Below are 25,277 nucleotides of genomic sequence, written 5' to 3'. Positions count from 1 at the left end.
ACTAAATAAATACATTATTCAAATGAAATTCACTTGTTTCTTTTCACTTTTTAAACTACAAGATGGCAGACTAAAGGTGCCCAGGGCACATTCCTCCCACAGATAAAGACCAGAACAACGAACAGAGGGCTAAATATTGACAACAGCATTGGTGCGAAAGCATAAGAATATAGCAGGAGACTGGGGAGATCTCTGTGGAGCACAAATGCCCAGGATGGTGAAATAGAGAGGAGAAAGAGGCACACATCCCCATGAACCAGTGGCCCCTGTGGCCACACACCTAGTGGCAGGAACTACACAAGGAGCCCACATGACTGCATTGACCCGGGAAGGACACACACAGAGCTGCCAGAAAGAGGTGAGCAAGCACAGCCCCACAAGCCAGTGGCCCAATCCACAGGGTAAATTGAGCTATACACCCTGCAGCTGCACACCTGGTGATGGGAACTACTCATTCAGCCCACATGACTGCACTGACCCAAGGGAGAGATGCATGGGAAGCTGCTGGAAAGAGAAACCCCACCCAGGGTCACCCATTCAAGCTGAGGAGATCGAGTACACCCCAGTGTACCTATCAGGGTCACAGGATACTAGCTGTGGAGCCAGCAAGTCCACCCAGGAGCACTCACCTCAGCCAAGGAGTGACAAGGTACCCAGGTGCTTCTCCCAAGAACTCGAGATCTTGCTCACAGCATTGACAACCCAATATAGTGTCACTCACTTCAGCAAGGAACCATGGAGTGCCTCAGTATCTAGCCACAGAGGCACTCACAGACAACTCTGTTGTTGAATACAGTTGCAGTAACCACACATAGTCTACACAACTGTGTCTACCTGAAACCAAAACTAAAACACCCTACCCAAAGGTCAATATAAAACACATCTACAGGAGAGAGTCTCTCTCTTCAAAAGCCACTCCAGAGTAATAGAGGAAGCAACTGCTTCACCAGATGACCAACCTCAAAATAGGGATACTAGAAATACAAAAAAATAAGAAAATATGGCACCCCCAAAGGTATACAATAATTCTCTAGTACCAGACCCCAAATGGCAAGAAACCTTTCAAATAACTGCCAAGGAATTCCAAGCAACAATCTTAAGAAAACTGAGTGAGATACAAGAAGACTCACACAGACAACACACTAACAGAGAAAAATAGATCAGGATTTGAAGGAGGAATTTAACAAAGAGATAAATCCCTTTAAAAAGAATGTAGGAGAACTCCTAGAACTGAAGGATTCATTCAGTGAAATAAAAAATACAACTGAGAGCTTAAAGAACAGGCTAGAGCAAGTAGAAGAAAGATTTTTGATCTTGAAGACAGTCTTTTTTAAATAACCCAGGTAGACAAAATAATAAAAATAAAAAAAGGAAAAAGCATTTTCAAAAATGAAGAAAATTTATGAGAGCTACCGAACAGCCTTAACACACAAAAATCCAAATCATAGGTTTTCTGGAAGGGGAGAAAAAGGAAAAGGCATTGAAAAACATTATATAATGATAAATAGATCTATCCAGCAACAGAATATATATGCACCCAACATAACGGCACTCAGGTAAATAAAGCAAATATTATTAGGCCTAAAGAGAGAGATAGACCCCAATGCAATAATAGTTCGGGACATCAAACTCCTCTCAGTATTGGACAGGTCATATAGGCAACAAATCAGTAGAGAAACACAGGATTTAAACTAAACTTTAGACCAATTGAACCTGACAGACATCTACAGAACATTTCATCCAGTATCTAGAGAATATACATTATTCTCATCAGCACATGGAACATTCTCCAGGATAGACCACATATTAGGTCACAAATCAAGTCTCAGCAAATTTTAAAAAATCAAAATCATTCCAAGTATCTTTTCAGACCACAACGGAGTAAAACCAGAAATCAACAATGAGTAAAACTTTGGAAACTACACAAATGCATTGACATTAAACAACATGCTCCTGATTGAACTATCAGTCAAAGAAGAAATTAAGCAGGAAATCAAAAAATAAGTATCTTGAAACAAAGGAAAATAAAAGCACATCTACCAAAACCTATGGGATACTGCAAAAGCAGTACAGAGGGAGGTTTACTGCAATAAATGTTTACATCAAAATAATGGAAAGATAAAAAGACTTAAAATAAACAATCTAATGTTATACCTCAAAGAAACTAGAAAAATAAGAAAAATCCAATCCCCAAATTAGTAGACAGAAAGAAATAATTAAGATCAGAGCAGAACTAAATGAAATAAAGACCAAAAACAAGCAAGCAAACAAAATAAAAGATCAATGAACCAAAAAGTTGTTTTTTTGAGAATATAAACACAATAGACAGACCATTAGGCAGACTAATTAAAAAAAGAAGAGAGAAGACCCAAATAACAAAAATCAGAAATGAAAATCAAATACCACAGAAATACAAAGAATCATTAGAGACTATTTTGAACAAGTATACATCAACAAATTTGAAAATCTGGAGGAAATGGATAAATTTCTGGACACATACAAACTACCAAGCCTGAACCAAGAAGCAATAGACAACCTGAACAGAACAATAATGAGTACTGAGATTGAAGCAGTAATCAGCAGTCTTCCAACAAAGAAAGGCACAGGACCAGATGGCTTCATTGCCGAATTCTACCAAACATCTAAAGAAGAATTAACACCAATCCTTTTCAAACTATTTGAAAATATCAAAACAAAGGCCATTTTGCCCAAACTCATTCTATGAGGCCAGCATCATCCTGATACCAAAATCAGATAAAGACACAACCAAAAAAAAAAAAAGAGAGAGAGAAAACTACATGGATGCAAAAATTTTCAACAAAATATTAGCAAACAGAATTCAACAGCACATCAAAAAGATAATACATCGTGATCAAGTGGGATTCATCCCAGGGATGCAAGGATGGTTCAACATATGCAAGTCAATAAATGTGATACACCACATCTACAAAATCAATGACAAAAACCATGTGATCATCTCAATAGATGCAGAGAAAGCATTGATAAAAAGGGATGTTGACATCCCTTCATGATAAAGAATCTCAACAAATTAGATATATAAAGAAAGTATCTCAACACAATAAAAGTCATATATGACAAACCCACCACCAACACCATCCTGAATGGGTTCAGCTTTTCCTTTAAGAACAAGAACAAACAAGGATAACAACTCTTGCCACTCCTATTTCACACAGTATTGGAAGCACTAGCCAGAGTAATCAGGCAAGAGAAAGAAATAAAGGACATCCAAATTGGAAAAGATGAAGTCAAACTGTCCCTGTTTGCAGATAACATGATCCTATATATACAAAAACCTAAAGACTCCACCAAAAAATTTCTATAGCTGATAAACGAATTCAGTAAAGTTGCAGGATAAAAACATCAATATACAAAAATCAATAGCATTCTTATACACCAACAATGAACTAGGAGAAAAAGAAATGAAGAAAGCAAGCCCATTTACAAATGCTACACCCAAAATAAAATATCTAGGAATAAATTTAAACAAGGAGGTGAATGATTTCTACAATGAAAACTACAAAAACTGCTGAAAGAAATTAAGAGGGCAACAAAAAATGGAAAGACATTTCATGTTCACAGATTGGAAGAATCAACGCTGTGAAAATGTCCATACTGCCCAAAGCAATCTACAGATTCAATGCAATCACCATCAAATTACCAGTGACATTCATCAAAGAAATATAAAGATCAGTCTTAACATTCACATGGAGCAACAAAAGACCATGAATAGCCAAAGCAATCATGAGCAAAAAGAAAATAAAGTCAGAGGCATTATACTGCCTGACTTCAAATTATACTGCAAAGCTATAGTAACCAAAAGAGCATGGTGCTGGCATTAAAAACAAACACATGGATGACTGGAACAGAGCAGAAAACCCAGAAATCTATCCACATACTTACAGCTAACTGAGCTTTGACAAAGGTTCCAAGAATATACACTGGGGAAAGGACAACCTTTTCAATAAATGGTGCTGGGAAAACTTGATATCCATGTGTAGAAGAATGAAACTAGACCCTTACCTCTCACCATATACCAAAATCAACTCAAAATGGATTAAGACTTAAATATAAGACCTGAAACTATAAAACTCCTAAAAGAAAACACACAGGAAACACTTCAGGATGTAGGACTGGTCAAAGGCATTATGAATAAGACCTCAAAAGCACAGGCAAGAAAAGGAAAAATCAGCATATGGGATGATATCAAACTAAAAAGCTTCTGCACCGCAAAGGAAAAGATCAACAGAGCAAAAAGGCAACCTATGGAATGGGAGAAAATATTTGCAAGCTATGCATTTGACAAGGGATTAATATCCAGAATATACAAGGACCTCAAACAACTTAATAGTAAAAAGCAAACAATCCAATTGAAAAACGGGCAAAGAAGCTGAATAGACATTTCTCAAAAGAAGACATACTAATGATCAACAAGTACATGAAAAAATGCTCAACATCATTAATCACCAGAGTAACGCAAATCAAAACTACACTAAGATATCATCTCACCCCAGTTAGACTGGCTATTATCAAAAAGAGAGAGAGAATAACAAATGCTAGTGAGGATGTTGAGAAAGTGGAACCCTTATACACTGTTGGTGAGATTGTAAATTAGTACATCCATTATGGAAAATGGCATGGGAGTTTCTCAAACAAGTACAGGTAGAACTATTATACAATCCAGCAATCCCACTACTGGGTATATACACAAAGAAATGGAAATAATCATATCAAAGGGATACCTGCATTCCCATGTTTACTGCAGCTCTGTTTACAATAGCCAGGATATGGAACCATCCTAAATGTCCATCAACAGACAACTGGATAAGGAAAATGTGGTATATATACACAATGAAACACTACTCAGTTATAAAAAAGAATGAAATTCTGCCATTTGCAGCAGCATGGATGACCTTAGAGAAAATTATGTTAAGTGAAATAAGCCAGGCACAGAGAGACAAGCACCACATATCCTCATTCATAAATGGAAGCTATAAAGAAAGGAAGGAAGGAAGGAAGAACAAAAGAACGAAAAGATAAAACAACAATCATAATGATATGTTGAACTTTCAGAAAGAGAGAACAAAACTGTGGTTTCTAGAGCTGGGAAAGGGGGAGGGGGAGAGGGAATACCCAGCAATGGGTTAATGGAAACAAAACAGCTAGCCAGGACAAATAAATTCTCTTGATGTACAGCCTCCTAGGCACCTATAATTAACAATAATTTACTGCATGTTATCAAATGACTAGAAGAGAGGAGATCAGATGTTCTCAACACAAAGAAATGATTATGTCATGTAATGATGAATATGCTAATTATCCTGACTTGGTCGTTGCACGTTGCACACAGGTATTGATATTTAACTCTGTACCCCACAAATGTGTATAATCAATTATGTTTCAATTAAAAAAAAAACCTTCAAAAAATAAATCTCCAGAGAAGATATAACAACCACAACTACTTGAAGTTGATATGACAAGCAAACAGAAAGGACATTGTTGGGGGAGGGGGGGAGGGAGAAGGGAAGGAGGGAGGTTTTGGTGATGGGGAGCAATAATCAGCCACAATGTATATCGACAAAATAAAATTTAAAAAAATAAATAAAAAAAAAAAAATAAAATAAAATAAATCTCCAGGCTCAGATGGTTTTACCAGTGAATTCTACAAAACAGTTAAGGAAGAAATGATACTGATTCTCCAGAATCTCTTCCAAAAAATAGAATAGGTAACACTTGACTCTTGCTAACATAGTCTATGAGGCCAACACTACCCTAATAACAAAACCAGGTAGGGACATTACAAGAAAAAAAAATTACACAACAATATCTCTCATGAACATGCAAACAAATGTCCTCAACAAAATGTTAACAAATGAAATCCAGCAATGCATATAAATAATTATATACCACAATCAAGTCAGGTTTCTGACAGGTATGCAAGACTGGTTAAACATTCAACAATCACTCAATGTAATTCACCACATCAACATTCCAAAGAAGAAAAATCATGTGATTATATCAATTGATATAAAAAAGCATTTGGCAAAACCCAATGCTGATTCCAATCAGTACCCAACATCAAAAACCTCAGCAAAGTAGGAATAGAGGGGAACTTCTTTAATTGGATAAAGAACATCTACAAAAAAATCTATAGCTAATATCATACTTGATGATTAGACATTGGGTGCTTTTCCCTAAAATCAGGAAGAAGGCAAGGGTGTCCTCTCTCCCCACTCCTATTCAACATAGTTCTAACTAATGCAATGAAATGAGCAAAGGAAATAAAAGATATACAGAGCAGAAAGGAAGAAATTAAACTTTCTCTACTCACAGATGACATGATTGTCTATGAAGAAAGTCCTAAAGAATCAACAAAAATCTCCCTAAACTAATAAGTGAGAATAGTAAGTTTGCAATATGCAAAAGTCAACTGTTCTCCTATACACCAGCAATAAATAAATGGGATTTGAAATGTTCAAAAAAAATTATAAAAGCACCTAAGAAACATAAATACTTAGAGATAAATATAATAAAATAAGCAAAGAACCTGTATGCAGAAAGTTATAAAACACTGATGAAAAAAATCAGGAAGATCTAAATAAATGGAGAAATATCTCATGTTCACGGATTGGAAGACTCAATTATTATGATGTGAATTCTTCCCAACTTCATCTATAGATTGAACACAATCCCACTCAAAACCCCACAAAGCTGTTTTGTAGATATCAACAAACTAATTCTAAATATTATATGGAAAAGCAAAAGATCAAGAATAGTCAACACAATATTATAAAAGAAGAACAAAGTTGGAGAACTCACATGACCCTACTTAAAACTTATTCTAGACACATAGATAAATGGAACAGAATAGAGAATCCAGAAGTAGACCCACACAAATATAGTCAACTCATGTTTGACAAAGGAGCAGAGACAATTCAACGGAGAAAGGATAGACTTTTCAACAAATAGTGCTGGTACAATTGGACAGCCATATGCAAAAAATGAAACTAGGCACAGACCTTACACAAAAAATAACTCAAAATGGATCATAGACCTAAGTGTAATATAAAAAGTTATAAAACTTCTTAAAGAAAGAATAGGAAAAAACCCATGTAACTCTGGGCTTGGTGATGAGGTTTTAAATATGAGAATAAATTTAAAAAATGGTAAGTTAGATTTTATTAAAATTAAAATTTTAAGCTCTGCAAATGACAAATGAAAGAATGCAAAGACAAACCACAGACTGAGGGAAAGTATTTGCAAAGCACATTTCTGAAAAAGGCTATATATCCAATACACACAAAGAACTCTTAAAACTCAATAATAGGAAAAGAAACAACCCAACTAAAAAGTGGGCAAAAAATCTGAACAGACGCTTCATCCAAGAGGATATACAGATGGAAAATAAGCATATGAAAATATGTTCTACTTAATTTGTCATTAGGGAATTGTAAAGTAAAACAATGACATACAACTACACACATATTAGAAAGGCTAAAAACCAAAAAAGCTGACAATACCAACTGGTGGCCAGGATGCAGAGCAACAAGAACTCTCCCTCGTTGCTGGTGGGAATGTAAAATGACACAGTCTCTTTGGAAGACAGTTCGTCAGTTTCTCACAAAACTAAACCTAGTATTTCCGTGTTCAGTAATTGCGCTATTAGGTATTTACCCAACTGATTTGAAAGCTTATGTTGCACAAAAACTTGCTTGGGAACTCTTATAGCATCTTTCTCCATAATTGCCCAAAATTGGAAGCAACCAAAATGTATTTCAATAGGTGAGTGAATAAACAAACTGTGGTACATTTATATAGTGAAATATTATTCAGTGATAAAATGAATTAAATGGTCAAGGCATGCAAAGATGTAGATGAATCTTAAATGCAAATTGCTAAATGAAATAAGCCAGTCTGAAAAGAGTACATATTTTATAATTATAATTATATGACATTCTGGAAAAGGCAAAACTATATAAAGATGATAAACTATGGTTTGTTAGATGTTTGGGGAGTGGGGAGAAGGTTGCACAGGTGGAGCACAGGGATTGAGTCAGTAAAACTATTCTTTGTGATATTGTAATGGTAAATATACAACATTAAGTATTTGTCAAACCCCATAGAACATTACAGTACAAAGAGTGAACTTTAACGTATACAAATTTTAAAAACGATTTAGGAAGTTGGGGGATTCCAGGATGGAATTCAGAATGTGCCAAAGTATCTACTACAAATGTATGAAGTAACCTTACTAAAGGGGGTAGGGGAATCAGGGGTTGACCTAAGTAATTTCAGAAACGAGTGAAGCCTGTAAGACTAAAAGCAAAAGGAACTGTACATAAGTACTGTACTCTAGTTGATAAAGCACTTTTTCAAGGGTTTATGGGGTAATAATTCTGAAACCATTATACCTGTATACTGGAATTAAACAGTTAAATAAATGGATGACAGATGGTGGGAGCCAGGTTTTGCACAGCTGGAGCAAGGGGAAGAGGCTAGACTGGTTCATGTGGTAAGGGATTAGAGTTGGAGACATCAGTGTGAGCTCATGTTTAGTTTAATATAAATACAATGGGTACATATAGAAATATTTACAGGTATGTGTACATACATGGTTTGTATACACATGTAGATCCCTGTCAGCTGAGAGGACCTAAAAGCAATGACACCCCAGTAGCAATGAGTACATCCAGCACCCAGATCTTGATTTCTAACACCATTCTCCAATAGAAGGCACCAGGGATCCTTGGAGAAATGGCTTATTCTAGGGCCAGGGCAGGAAATACACAAGATGAACCTGGAGCATCTTACAGTGCCAGAAAGTAAGGAAGTGCTAACGAACAAAGCCTGATGAGTGTATGTCAAAGGGATACAGGAGCTAGCTGATCCAAAGAGCTATTAATGGCCAAAGTTGGAAGAACTTGAGCAACAAAATAAATGAAGTAGTATTGGATTTTAACACAAAGTACAAAACAAATATCCATAAGTCCATACTGATAAAAATAAATGATTAAATAAATAAATGGGGATGGCCAGTTAGCTCAGTTGGCTAGAGCACACTGTTACAACACCAAGGTCAAGGGTTCGGATCCCCACACTAGCCAGCCACCAGAAAAAAAAAAAAATGAATTAAATAAATAAATGGGGAGAATAAACAAATTTCCTGTATTGAAGGATTCCAAATAGTTTATGTAGACACTCACTTCAAAGAGGTGGTGCTTAACTCTTTAACCTTTGAGTGTGGGTTGAACCTGGTAAATTACTTCCAAAGAGTATAGCATGGAGAGGAAGGAATAAATGAGTAGCTTTACAGTGGAGGAACCTGGCAAAAACTACCTCAGCCAGGTGATCAAGGTCAACATCAATAGCGCTGTCCTGTTAATTGTATGGACCTTTGATATGATGTGACGAGAAGGGCACGTTATCTTTATAATTTTCCTCCCCAGGTCCCATAACTCCTGTCTAATTATGAGAAAAACATCAGGCAAATCCCAATTGATGGATATTCTATGAATTATCTGATCAGTACTCCTTAAAACTGTCAAGGTCATCAAAAACAATGCAACTCTGAGAAACTGTCACAGCCAAGAGTGAGACATGATGACTAAATGTAATGTGGTGTCCTGGATGGATACTGGAACAGGAAAGGACATTAGGGAAAAGCTAAAATAATCCAAAGTATGCTTTTAGGTAATAATAATGATGTATCGATATTGGTTCATCAATTGTGATAAATGCACCTTATTAATGTAAGATATTAACAGTAGTGGAAAGTGGGTATGGGATGTATGGGAACTTCCTGAACTATCTTTGTAATAAATCTGTAAATCTAAAACTATTCTAAAATAAAAAAGTTTATTTTAAAAAAAATGTATGTTGATCCTATCTATTCCCATAGCAGCTATTTCTTGGAAGGAAGGAGCTACAGCAAGACTTTATTATCTTGAGTAAGTACTAATTGCTACAATACTAAGCATCTTAGACATACTTAGCTGTGGATTATGGATTAAAATTAGACTGCTTTATTTTTCTAGCAAGCCCAGTGTTACTAGTAAGATTCACAGAGTTAGTGTTGTTGCCTTAGGAAGTAAACGGATCACAGAGCTCATTAACTAGTTGGAACTTTTAGCCATAGTGCTCAGAGGGGGTAAATGTGGGAAGAACAGTAGGGATTTGGAGGGTGTTTACAATCTACAGCTCAATGAGATGCAAAAATATTCATTGTTAATAGCTTCCGCTGGGAGTTCAGCAACCCCAAAAAGAAAAGGAGTATTGACGTGGTCTATGGAGGCCACTTACCTGCCTTGTAGTTGTTTTGAAGGGGCTAGTAAATGCCCCATGAATCCATCTTGGCACATGCACAGTTATATTTTGGGTGAGCTATGTTAAATAGGAGGTGACAGTGGTCACACTCATATGTAGTTTTTTAAAAGTTACAAATGATGGGTAAATTAAAATGAAAAGGAAATTTTAGTGAAAGAAGGAAGGTGTGAAGACTTTATTTGAACAGAGTTCAAGTCAAAATGAGGTTCATATGAGACTAGGTCTTCAAAACTCAATTTAGCTCTGTGCCTCCCACCATCCTCCCTCTCTATCTTTTCCCTTCCTAACATCCACCACCAGCATCACGAATTTTCCAAACTTAGCAGAAGCCGGAAGCATCCTTAATTGGGAGCAAAGAAATGAAGTAATTGTGTATTACGTGGTCCTGAAACCTTACTCTTTCATTGTCCTGATGCTGGACAATCCTTTTGTCCTCTACAAATGCCACGGACTTGCCCTTAGAAGGTGCACATTAAAATTAAATCAGAATTAGTGGCAGCATAATAATAGCAAACACATAAAGCACTTATGTGCCAGGCTTTCTTCTGAGCATTTTCCATAGATTATCTCGTTGTAATCATCTTTATAACTCTGTGGGATGTGTGTAGTTTGATTATTCCCATTCTACAGATGAGTAAACTGAGGCACAATGGCCCTCTTTGAGATTTTTACAGGTCGACTTCTCATCTGTGCCACAGGTATTTAACAGGCCCCCAGTAAGTCTCAGGTTTGCCCTTAAGGAAGGTAACTTAATTTGTTAGAGGGGTTTGCCTCATTCTCCACTGCTTCTGTTCCTAAAGGTGGCATTTCCGACCCAAGAAGCCTGTGTTTACCGGACTCCTGAAACCCGTTTCTTTTGCGGTTCTTTTGGATATCAGCCCGCGGGCATCTCCTCCTGCCTGCACGGTCTCTTCCCGTCGTCGCAGCTTGCCTTAGCCCTCGCGACAGACCCACCCGTCTTCACCCTCAGTCTATTTCCCCGGTGACCAGCAACACCACTCTCAATGCCACTGTCACAGGACTCTAGATCTTGGGAATTGACTTTATTTAGCACACTGGCCTTCTCCTCTGGTCTTCCAAAAGGAGGCAATATTTTTTATGTCCTTAATCTTGTTTCTTTCTGGTCTCAGAGACGTTGATATTTGGCCTCTGCAGCCAGTTCCGAACTGCGCTGAAATATCACTTAAGTTGCCTTTATTTATTGATTACTTTTCTTATGTAGGCATCTTGCACTGTAGTTTTGTTTAGGCTCAATAACACATTTGGATAACACAGACCCCAATGAGCCAGAATTGCAGATATTAAAAATAAGATATTTGCTCTAAAGCACTTTTTTGTTCCACTATACATTTTAAACATGTTTATTCTAATATGCTATTTATTAACAAACTATGTTTTGGCCAGCACATATTGTGTTCAGAAACGTTACTGCTCTTGGGAGAAGTAATACAGGAGGCATAAAGATGTATTTAACAATATCAGGTGACGCCTATAATTCATATCAAAGTGAAATAAATCTTAAATGATGCATAGGTGGCTCAGTATCAATTAATACTCTGTAAAATGTTCTGGAAAACCTAAAATATTGGTTCAGGGTGGTGGGAGAGGAAAATCAACCTAGCCTGAAATTTCTTTGGGAACGGTTTTTTTTTTTTTTTCATTCTACATAAGAGAAAAAACGTTTACTTGAGAATGCTGTTTGCAATCTGCTAATTAATCAAGAGTTGTAAATAATTTCCTGTTTTGACAGCAGGAAGGGGTTTTGTATAAGGAGAGGAGAAGAAATGAAGAACAAAAAATGCATCTATTGATTACTGGGAGTTATTTATGAGGAGGTAAGGGAGCCACCAAGAAGGAAGAAACGGAGGAGAAAACTTGCTCAGGCTTCAACCTAAGGCTGTCCTGATGCTGATCACCAGAGCAACTACCTTCTACTGTACTTCTTGCTATGTGCTAAATATTGTGCTGCTTATATTTTTTATAACTTCACAACAATCCCCGTAGTATAGGTGAGACTACTGATGTCCAAAGATTTTAAGTAACTTGTCCAGGGACACAAAGCTAGCAGGTGGCAGAGGTGGGATGAGAACTCAGGCCCAGCTCATTCAGTACAGCTACCTATATCCACTATTTAGCAGCACACCCAAGATGTGAAGGTGGCGGGGGGAGGGGGGATTTGGGTGACATGTGGCTGTGCATGCATACATATTTTCTGTGATTTAGGAAGATGGATTTTTACTGAAAAATTACATTTATGTTATAAAAGTAGTGCATGTTTGATACTTAAAAATCAGAAACATGCAAACAAACAGAAAAGAAACAAATGCAAAACATCCCACAAACCCTTCTACTGAGAGCCAGCCAGTTTTGGCATCTTCATATCTCTTCTTATAACCTGTAAGTATAAATAAACCAAATGGCATGGGCATTTTTATGGTTTTATTTACGGACTGCCAAATTGCCAGGAAAATTGTTTTAGCACAGTATACTCTATTAAAATGAAACTATATTATCAGGGCATTTGTTAATGGGGGGATCACTGAATCACAGTAAAGCCTTTACAACATCTCAGAAATTTCCATCTGGAGAAAGCTACAAGGTTTTGATGTATAAAAAATTTTGTGCTTAAAAAATAACTGGTGGGAATTTATAATGAAGGAGAGGACCACCTTTACAATAGAAACAATAGCATTGAAAAAGCATATTTACCAAGAAATATCACTTAAGTGAGGAATAAATTAAGTCACTTTTGAAGTATACGAAAGAAACAATTGGAAAAGCAACTCATATTCTTGGGTAGGAAAACTCAATTTACAAAAGGTGTAAGTTTATTCATAAACTCAATGTGATAGCAATACAGATTTCCCCAGATTTTATTTACTTATTTATTTTTGGTGATGTGGGTAGGAATAAGACAAGATCACTCTAAAGCTCATATGAAAAAATAAACAATCTAGAGTAAATGGGAAAACTTAGTAAGGAGGGTAAAGTAGGGGAGAACATCTCCACCAATCATAAAAACATTTTATAAGACCTCAGTGATTAAAACACTGTTATATTAGTGCATAAATATTAAGACAGGCAAAGAACAGAAGAGAAAATCAACAGTAGACTGAACTACATGCAGCAATTTAATTTATAGTATAGGTAGCGTATAGTTTCTCAAATCAGTGTTGAAAAATACATATTCAACATTGTTTTCAAAAAACTTGGTAACCATCTGGAAAACAATAACTTTTGATCTATTACCTCACACCACTCACCAGCATAAATTCCAAAGATGTAAATGAAATCCTATAAGGGCTAGAGCAAATTATTTAATAGCCTCAGAGTGGGGAGGGTCATTTAAATTTCAAAATCCAAAAACCGTAACATTAAAAATTGATATACTTTACTACCTAAAAAATAAAAGTTTCTGCTTGAAAAAATAATTATCAGCTGCAAAGACACAGGAAAAACTAAGAAAAAAGTGCAAGTTATATCACCGAAAAGGTGATTTCTCATTTTAATTGTTCATGTAAGTCCCTGAAACTACCCTGCTTTGCTGAGAATCAGATATATAAAGCAAATATAGAAGCAGCAAAGCAAAACTTTCTGGCCATTTTTTTTTTTTTTTTTTTTATATTTATTTTATTTTATTTTATTTTTTTTTTTAAATTTTATTTTGTCGATATACATTGTAGCTGATTAATGCTCCCCATCACCAAAACCTCCCTCCCTTCTCCCTCCCCCCCTCCCCCCGAACCATGTCCTTTCTGTTTGTTTGTTGTATCAACTTCAAATAATTGTGGTTGTTATATCTTCTTCCCCCACCCCCGGTTTTGTGTGTGTGTGTGTGTGTGTGTGTGTCTGTGTGTGTGAATTTATATATTAATTTTTAGCTCCCACCAATAAGTGAGAACATGTGGTATTTCTCTTTCTGTGCCTGACTTGTTTCACTTAATATAATTCTCTCGAGGTCCATCCATGTTGTTGCAAATGGCAGTATTTCATTCGTTTTTATAGCTGAGTAGTATTCCATTGTGTAGATGTACCACATTTTCCGTATCCACTCATCTGATGATGGGCATTTGGGCTGGTTCCAACTCTTGGCTATTGTAAAGAGTGCTGCGATGAACATTGGGGAACAGGTATACCTTCGACTTGATGATTTCCATTCCTCTGGGTATATTCCCAACAGTGGGATGGCTGGGTCGTATGGTAGATCTATTTGCAATTGTTTAAGGAACCTCCATACCATTTTCCATAGAGGCTGCACCATTTTGCAGTCCCACCAACAATGTATGAGAGTTCCTTTTTCTCCGCAGCCTCGCCAGCATTTATCGTTCATAGTCTTTTGGATTTTAGCCATCCTAACTGGGGTTAGATGGTATCTCAATGTGGTTTTGATTTGCATTTCCCGGATGCTGAGTGATGTTGAGCATTTTTTCATATGTCTGTTGGCCATTTGGATATCTTCCTTAGAGAAATGCCTACTTAGCTCTTTTGCCCATTTTTTAATTGGGTTGCTTGTTTTCTTCTTGTAAAGTTGTTTGAGTTCCTTATATATTCTGGATATTAATCCTTTGTCAGATGTATATTTTGCAAATATTTTCTCCCACTCTGTTGGTTGTCTTTTAACTCTTTTAATTGTTTCTTTTGCTGTGCAGAAGCTTTTTAGTTTGGCCGATATCCTTGATGAATATAGATGCAAAAATCCTCACTAAAATACTAGCAAACAGAATACAGCAACACATACGAAAAATTATTCATCACGATCAAGTGGGATTCATCCCAGGGATGCAAGGTTGGTTCAACATACGCAAATCAATAAATGTGATACACCATATTAATAAACTAAAACACAAGGACCATATGATCATCTCTATAGATGCTGAAAAAGCATTTGATAAAGTTCAGCACTCATTCATGACAAAGACCCTCTATAAGTTAGGTATAGAGGGAAAGTATCTCAACATAATTAAAGCCATATATGCCAAACCCACTGCCAATATCATCCTGAATGGGGAAAAGCTGAAAGCTTTTCCTTTAAGAACAGGCACTAGACAAGGATGCCCACTCTCACCACTCCTATTCAACATAGTGTTGGAAGTACTAGCCAGAGCAATCAGAGAAGAGAAGGAAATAAAGGGCATCCAGATTGGAAAAGATGAAGTCAAACTGTCCCTGTTTGCAGATGACATGATCCTATACATCGAACAGCCTAAAACCTCTACAAAAAAACTGTTGGAATTGATAAATGATTTCAGCACAGTAGCAGGATACAAAATCAACACACAAAAATCAGTAGCATTTCTTTTCTCCAATAGTGAACATGCAGAAGGAGAAATCAAGAAAGCCTGCCCATTTACAATAGCCACCAAAAAAATAAAATACTTAGGAATTGAGTTAACCAAGGAGGTGAAAAATCTCTATAATGAGAACTACAAACCACTGCTGAGAGAAATTAGAGAGGAGACAAGAAGATGGAAAGATATTCCATGCTCTTGGATTGGAAGAATCAACATAGTGAAAATGTCCATACTACCCAAAGTGATATACAAATTCAATGCAATCCCCATCAAAATTCCAAAGACATTTTTCTCAGAAATGGAAAAAACTATTCAGACATTTATATGGAACAATAAAAGACCACGAATAGCCAAAGCAATGCTCAGCAAAAAAAATAAAGCTGGAGGCATAACACTACCTGACTTTAAGCTATACTACAAAGCTATAATAACCAAAACAGTATGGTACTGGCATAAAAACAGACACACTGACCAATGGAATAGAATAGAGAAACCAGAAATCAACCCTCACACTTACTGCCATCTGATCTTTGACAAAGGCACCAAGCCTATTCACTGGGGAAGGGACTGCCTCTTCAGCAAGTGGTGCTGGGATAACTGGATATCGATATGCAGGAGAATGAAACTAGATCCATACCTCTCGCCGTATACTAAAATCAACTCAAAATGGATTAAGGATTTAAATATACATCCTGAGACAATAAAACTTCTTAAAGAAAATATAGGGGAAACACTTCAGGAAATAGGACTGGACACAGACTTCATGAATACGACCCCAAAAGCACGGGCAACCAAAGGAAAAATAAACAAATGGGATTATTTCTGGCCATTTTTGAAGACAAAATAACATATGATTAGGCAATCATTTGGCAGCCAAACCCAGTATTTCATTCAAATAAAGAAAGCATATTAACCAAACCAATAACTTTGAAGACCACTTAATGGGAACACAAACTAACCCCATTTTTTCTATAAACATTAAATATTTCAGTTCTAAATAATCCTGTTCCCACTGTGGTTGTGGCTTTCTTTATCCTGGCTCTCTCACCTAGAATTATGGTGAACATGAAAGGCCCTCTGGACATGCTCAGAACCTGGCTAATATTCTAGGCTGCAATTTATTCTTGTGGACAGAACCTGAAATTGACCATACATCCCCACTCCACTGCCCTAAGGCCCCCTTTTTTTATTTTTACCTCAAGTAGTCTTGGAAGTGTGGAAATGACCTGTGTGAGCCTGGAGCTAGCTTTAGGTTGGCCTGCAGGCAATAACAGCCACAGCCTTCCCTGGAGACCCCTAGTCTTCCACACTGCTGCATACTGGTTAAATTTTCCCAAATCATTTGGAAAATGGTCACGAAACAGGAATGTTTAACTGGTCCCAAGTGGTAAAGGACCACAGGTTTCTGGCTGTGCTCTGAAAAACCTTACCACAGCTAGGATTATAAATCAATCCAGCTGCCAATTGAGGAAAATTCCATTAAATTGAGTTCACCAGAATATATACATATTATTTGACTTATTGTCATTTCCTTTGCTTTTCAGTACATTTAAATTCATTAAACAGAGGGTGTATAGCTCTTGTCTAAGTACATTTTGATTAAATTTATAGTGAAATTGACACTAATTCAACAAACATTAAACGTTTTATTTTTTGGATGCAGTCTGTGAATGAACAAAGCCTTTATTTAACAAGAAGAAAGAAAGAGAGAGAAAGAAAAGGAAAGAAAAAAACAAAAAAGGAGAAATGTATAACCTAATGATGCATTCAGCACAAAGAAGAGATTTTTCCAATAAACCACCACAGTAAACCTGCTTCTGCCTCTGGGAAAATCTATTGATCAAACCTTTTGTTCACTGTTGGTTTGGAAATCAAATGCAAGTGTGTTGCTGCTTTCAGCCTAAACTGAAATGGATGCTCAAAGCACTACTTCCTAGTCCTGTGAGCTATAGCTAGGAGTGACTGCTGGGACACAGTGGCAGGAATGTTGTCCTTCTTGGCATCTGGGAACATATTTAATTTTCCATCCAAAGACATGTCTAAGAATTCATCCGTGTTTACCCCAATGTTTATTTTTAATGGATGTATTTTAAAGCCTAGAAATGATGGGGACAAAACAGGGCGAAGTATGGCATTGGTAATTTCAGTCTCCCAGGACTTCTCCTTATCCCCCTTGGGATCCTCACTTGATCCCCAAAGTTTCCAGAATCCTCATGACATCCCCTGTCACTTTCATTCTTCTCCTCAATCAATACATGAGATTAGATGCTTTAGGAATGTGAAAATGCAAATAAAGTCAAAAGAGACTGTTAGCTCCTTAAGGAGCAGGATTTCACCTAGGGTTACAACTTATAACTAGACAAATAAAACTAGGTCAGCTTTTTATGAGAAAGAATTGTTTTGAGCAGGGGACCTGAAACCCCAGTTTGACCATCCATCACATCTACTCAAAAAATCATTTATTCACTCATTTGTTCTTAGATTATTCCATCCATTCATTCATTTGATAAGTACAGAGAGAGTATCAACTATGTGCTAGGTATGGTACTATGTTCTGAGAGTCAAAGACAAACCAGTAGGCAAAGCCTTCTTAGATATGACATATTATGAAATAAGGGCTGAAATTTTCCCAAATTTGGCAAAAGACACTAAGAAGTTGAGTGAATCCAAAATACGATAATCCCAATGAAATCTATGCCATGAACACATTATAATTAAGCTTTTGAAACTAAAGACAAAGAAAAAAGTCTTGAAAGCAGCCAGAGAAAAATGGCACATTACCTCTACAGGGACACCAATTCAAATGACAGAGGATGTCTCATCTGAAACCATGGAGACCAGAAAGAACTACTGAAAGAAAAGAAATGTGAACTGAAATCCAGCAAAATGATCTTTCAGGAATGAAGGGAAAATAAAAACAATCTCAGATAAAGGAAAACTAAAAGAATTTGTTGCTAGAAGGCCTACCCTTAAGAAATTGGTTAAAGGTAGTTATTCAAACAGAAAGGACATGATAAAAGAAGGAATCATAGAGCATCAGGAACAACAGAAGAGCAGGAATATGGGTAATAAAACTGATTATACTTTCCCTCATGAATTTGATGAATCATTTTGATGATTGAAACAAAAATTATAAAGCACCATGATATTTAAAAGTGATGAAGATAAAAGGACCTGAATTGAAGTGAGGTTTCCATGCTTCACTCAGTAGTGAAATGTTGATCCAAGTAGACTATTACAAGTCACATATGTATATATTAGTACTCAGATCAATCACTACAAAAACAATAGACATATACCCCCAAACACTAAAAATAAATCAAAATGAAATTCCAAAAACTGCTCAAGTTAACACACACAGAAAAACAAAAACAAAGGAATGAGACCAGTGGAAACAGAGAACAAATAAAATGGCAAACTTAATTAAGTACTAACATATTAATAATCACCTTAAATATAGATTGTGAAAATATACCAAAGAATAAAATGTGAAGAAGGCATTAAAAAGAAACACAGCATTGTATGCTACTTTCAAGAAAATCACTTCAAATTCAGTGACACAGGTGTGTTGACAGTGAAAGAATGCAAAAAGATAAATCATATAAAAATTGCAGGAGTGGCTATATGAATATTTGATAAAGTGACTTCAGATCAAATAAAAATTATTATAGACAAAGAGTAGCATTGCATAATGATGAAAAGATCAATCCAGCAGAAAGACATAGCAAACCTAAATGTGTATGCACTAAACAACAGGACTTCATGATACATGAAGCAAAAAGTAATAGAGTTGAAAAGAAATAGACAAATGTTCAATTATCTCAATAGCTGATAGAAGAACTACACAGAAAATCAGTAAGGATATAGAAGGACTCAACACCATTATTCAACAGAAGACATTTATAGAACACTTCACCCGATAACAACAGGATACAGATTCTTCTTTTTAAGTGCCCATGGAATATATACGAAAATAGACCACATCCTGGGCTATAAAACAAACATTAACAAATTTAAAAGAATTGAAATCACACAGAGTGTTTTATCTGACCATGATGGAATTAATCTAGATAACAGAAAGACAAGAGAAAAATATCCAAACACTTGGAAATCAAACGACACATGTCTAAATAATACATAGGTCCAAGAAGAAGTCTCAAGGGAAACTAGAAAATATACTGAACTTAATGAAAAGAAAAATACATGTCAAAATTTGTGGGGCACAGCTAAAGCAGTGCACAGAGGTAGATTTATAGCACTAAATATTTACATTAGAGGGAAAAGTGTCAACTCAATGATCTAGTCTCCCATCTCAAGAACCTAGAAAAAGAACAGGAAAATAATCCCAAAGCAAGCAAAAGGAGGGAAATAATAAAGAGCAGAATTCAATGAAATTGAAAACAGAATAATAATAGAGACAAATCAACAAAACAAGAAGCTGATCTTCAAAAGGATCACTAAAGTTGACAAACATCCAGCAAGACTCACAAAAGAAAAAAAGAGAGAAGAAACCAATTACCAATATCACCAATGAAGCAAGGGATATGATTGTAGGCCCTGCAAACATCAAAAGGATAATACAGGAATACTGTGAATGACATTACAGGCATAAATTTGACAATTTAGATATAACAGACCAATTCCTCAAAAAACCACAAACTATTACAACTAACTGAATATGAAATAGATAACTTGAATAGCCTTACAATTATTTAGGGAATCAGATCTGTAATCTAAAAATCTCCAAAAAGATATCTCCAGGCCTAGATGCTTTCACTGGAGAGTTCTACCAAACATTTAAAAAAGAATTAATGCCAATCTTACACAACCTCTTCTAGAAAATAAAGGATGATGGAATACTTTCCAATTCATTTTATTAATTACCATAATACCAAAACCAGACAAAGACTACAAAAAAGAAAACTACAGACCTTCTCATGGTCTGAACCTTGGCCTCTCACCTTCCTCCCTGGACAGCATGAGCTTCACCACCTTCTCCACCAGCTACTGGTCCTTGGTCTCCATCCAGGTGTCCAGCCCCAGGTCCAGCCGGCTTGCAGCACAGTCAGCATCTATGCAGGTGTCAGGGGCTTGGGCTCCTGTATCTCCGTGCCCTTCTCCCCCAGCTTCTGAGGCAGCTGCGAGTCTGGGAACTTGGCCATGGGGATGGCTGGGAGCCTGGTGGGAATCAGGACCATGCATGGGCAAGAAAGAGACCATGAAAGACCTGAATGACCCCTCTTGGGCTCCTACCCAGACAAAGTGAGGAGCCTGGAGACTGAAAATTGGAAGTGGGATAGCAAAATCTGGGAACACCTGGAGAAGAAGGGGCCCTAGGTCAGAAGCCGGGGGAATTGCTTCAAGACCACCTAGGACCTGAGTGCTCAGATCTTTGCAAATTCTGTGGACAGTGCCCACATCATTCTGTAGATTGACAATGCCCAACTTGCTGCTGATGACTTTAAAGTCAAGTATGTGATGGAGCTGGTCAGGCGCCAGTCTGTGGTGAGCAACAACTATGGGCTCTGCAAGGTCATCAACACCAATGTCACCTGGCTGCAGTTAGAGACAGAGATCGAGAATCTCAAGGAGGAGCTGCTCTTCATGAAGAAGAACCACGAGGAGGAAGTAAAAGGCCTACAAGCCCAAATTGCCAACTCTGGGTTGGCTCTGGAGGTAGATGCCCTCCAATCTCAAGTCCTCAGCAAGATCATGACAGACATTTGGGCCCCGTATGGCCAACTGGCTCAGAAGAACTGAGAGGAACTGGACAAGTACTGGTTCAAGCTGATTGAGGAGAGCACCATACTGATCACTGTGCAGTCTACCGAGATTGGAGCTGCTGAGATAACGGTTATGGAGCTGAGGCATACAGTCCAGTCCTTGGAGATAGACCTGGACTCAATGAGAAATCTAAAGGCCAGTTTGGAGAACAGTCTGAGGGGGGTGGAGACCTGCTGCACCTGGAGTCAGACCTGGGCAGAGGGTCAGAACCAGGAAGTATGAGGCCTTGCTGAACATCAAGGTCAAGCTGGAGGCTGAGATCGCCACCTACCACCGCTTGCTGGAAGGCAGGGAGGACTTCAGTCTCAGTGATGCCCTGGAAAGTAGCAAGTCTGTGCAAACCATCCAGAAGACTACCACCCACAGGATCGTGGAGGGCAAAGTGGTGTCTGAGACCAATGACATCAAAGATCTGAAGTGTTGAGGCAGCAGAAACAGAGTATCCTTTGGGGAACAGGAGGCTAAATAAAAGTTCAGAGTCATGGACATCAAAAAAAAAAAAAAGAGAGAAAACTGCAGACCAGTATTACCAATGAATACATACATAAAAATCCTTGACACAATATTAGCAAATAGAATTCAGCAATATATAAAAATAATTATACCATGATCCAAGGGTTTATTTCAGGTATACAAGGCTAGTTCAATATTCACATATCACAATAATCAATGTAATCAGCCATATTAACAGGCTAAAGAAGAAAAACTCTATGATCATATCAATTGATGAAGAAAATATATTTAAAAATTCACCACATATTCATGATAAAAATTCTCAGAAAAATAGGAATAGAGGGGAACTTTTTCAACTTCATAAAAAGCATCTATAAAAAACCCTGCAGTTAACATTATTTATTATTTATTAAAATAGTTAACTTAATGGTGGAAGACTGAATGCATTTCCCCTAAGATCAAGAACAAGATGACGATGTCTACTCACACACTCTTATTCAATATAGTGCTGGAAGCTCTAACTAGTTCGGTAAGGCAAAAAAGGAAATAAAAGTTATATAAATCATAAAGGAAGAAAGAAAACAGTCTCCATTTGCAGATTGCATGATTATCTCCATAGAAAATCCCAAAGAATCTAAAAAACAAACAATAAAAACTCCTAGAACTAGTATGTGAGTTCAGCAAGATTGCAGGATACAAGGTAAACATACAAAAATCATTTGTACTTTCATGTATTAGCAATAAACACAGAAATCAAAAATGTATTACTACTAATCATTGCTCAAAAGAAAATGTAATACTTAGATGTGACTCTAAGAAAACATGCACATGACTTGAATGCTGAAAAATACAAAATGCTGATGAAAGAAATCAAAGAAGACCTAAACAAATGGAGAGACATGTCATGGTCATGGATTGGAAGACTTAATATAGTAAAGATGTCAGTTCTCCTAAACCGATATACAGGTTTAATACAGTATCAATCAAACTCCCAGCAAGATTTTTTCTACATAGAGACAAAATTATTCTAGCATTTGCATGGAAGCGTAAAGGATATGGATTGGTTAAAACAATTTTGAATAAAAAGAGTAAAGGGGGAGGAAACAGTCTACTTGATTTCTAGATTTATGACTTGTTGTATAGCTACAGTAATCAAGACTGTGTGGCATTGACAAAAGGATAGAAACACAGAACAACAGAACAGGGCAGAGAATCCAGGAATAGAGCCACACAAATATGCTTGACTTTTGACAAAGGTTCAAAAGTAATTCAATGGAGAAGTGACAGTCTTTTCAACAAATGGTGCTGGAGCAATTGAACATCCATAGGCAAAAGAACAACAAAACTTGATCTAAGTTGCACACCTTATACAAAAATTAACTCAAAATGGATCACTGACTTAAATGTAAAATGTAAAATATAAAACTATAATAGTTTTAGAACACAACATGGGAGAAAATCTTCAGGGCCTGGGGCTAGGCAAAGAGTTCTTAGACTTAACACCAAAACAGCAATTTATAAAAGGAAAAATTGATAAATTAGACTTCATCAAAATTAAAAAATTTTGCTTTGTGAAAGATACTTGAAGAGAATGAAAAGAAAAGCTATGGGAGAAAATATGTGCAAACCACATATTTTATAGAGAATTTGTATCTCAAATATATAACGAACTCTCAAAATCCAACAGTGAATAAACAACAATCCAATTAAAAACTGGGCAAAAGACATAAATAGACATTTCACCAAAGAGGACATATAGATGGCTAATAAACAAATGAAAACATATTCAATAACATTACCAATTAGGGAAATGTGAGTTAAAACCATAATGAGATATCCTTACACACCTACCAAAATGGCAAAAATAAAAAATAGTGGCAGCACCAAATACTGATAAGAATGTGGAAAAACTGAATCACTCAAACATTGCTGGTGGGAATGTAAAATGGTACAGTTCTTCTGAAAATAGTTTGGCATTTAAAAAAAAAAAACTAAACATGCAGTTACTATATTACCTAGCAATTACATTCTTAGTCATTTATTCCAGAGAAATGACAACTTACATTTACACAAAAACCTGTATGGAAATGTTCATAGCAACTTCATTCATAAAAGCCAAAAACTAGAATCAGCTCAAATATCCTTCAACAGGTGAATGGTTAAACAAACTATGGTACGACCATACCATGGACTACTACTTGGCAACGAAAAGGAAAGAACTACTGACATATATAACTACATTAATGCATTTCCAGGAAATTATGCTGAGGGAAAAAAGCTAGTCCCAAAAGTTTGCATACTGTATGATTCCATTTATATAACTTTTAAAAATGACAACACTTTAGAAATCAAAGACAGATTAGTGGTTGCCAGCGGTTAGAGACATTGGAAGAGAGGGGTAGAGTGGTGGATGTGGTTATAAAAGGGCAGCATGAGAGATCCTTGTGGTGTTGGAACTAGTCAGTATCTTGATTATCTTGACTGTTTTTGCCTGTGGATGTTCAATTGTTCCAGCACCATTTGTTGAAAAGGCTATCACTTCTCCATTGAATTACTTTTGCACCTTTGTTGAAAGTCAGGTGGGCATATTTGTGTGGCTGTATTCCTGGGTTCTCTGCTCTGTTCTGTTGCTCTGTGTGTCTGTCCGTTTGTCAATACCACACAGTCTTGATCACTGTAGCTGTAAGATAAGTCTTGAAATCAGGTACTGTTTCTATCCAGGTGCTGGATACATGAAACCACATAGATGACATAATTGTGTAGGATGTAATACATGGAAACACACACATACACACGCACAAATGAGTACAGGTAAAACTGGGGAAATCTAAATAAGATTATTGCATTGTATCAATGTCAATATCCTGGTTGTGATATTATACTATAGTTTTGCAAAATATTACCATTGGATGAAACTGGGTAAAGGGCACAAAGGATCTCTCGTATTTTTTTCTTACAACTGCATGTGAATCTACAAATGTCTCAGTAAAAATTTCAGTTAAAAAGTAATATCAACAGTAGGATTCCAATTGTCTTTTAAAAACACATAGAAAAAAAACTAGAGGATTATTCAATGACCTGCTAGCAATGATTATTTTGGGGTTGTGGAATTATGCATGCTTATTCCTTCTATATATTATTCTGAGTTTTCAAAAATATATTCATGATGAACATCCAAAGATGATAATGTAAGAAAAATAAACTATTTGATCTGAGCGTCAATATAACAATGTTTTTGAGGAATGTGCAAAGAGAAAGACTGAGGCTAGGAAGAAAAATTGATTCTAGTAATATTTACGCTTCAGCAAAGATGGAAAAGAGAGAGTTTTGGACTTCCAATGTCATTTCTGCCACCCTGTAGGTCTGTGTTCTTTTTTGATTTCTCAGTTTCTAAAGACACCTCCTCTA

The 25,277-nt window shown here is 36.5% G+C and overlaps 1 pseudogene; it reads left to right on the top strand.

Moving 5' to 3' along the window:
* The first annotated feature begins 310 nt into the window (after nucleotides 1-310).
* Nucleotides 311-21,840, top strand: LOC134368012 (keratin, type I cytoskeletal 18-like; annotated as a pseudogene).
* The last annotated feature ends 3,437 nt before the right edge of the window (nucleotides 21,841-25,277 follow it).

Source organism: Cynocephalus volans, chromosome X, assembly GCF_027409185.1.
Source record: "Cynocephalus volans isolate mCynVol1 chromosome X, mCynVol1.pri, whole genome shotgun sequence".
Taxonomy (NCBI): domain Eukaryota; kingdom Metazoa; phylum Chordata; class Mammalia; order Dermoptera; family Cynocephalidae; genus Cynocephalus; species Cynocephalus volans.
The sequence above is the reverse complement of the archived record's forward strand: the minus strand, read 5'-3'. Positions and strand labels throughout refer to the sequence as shown.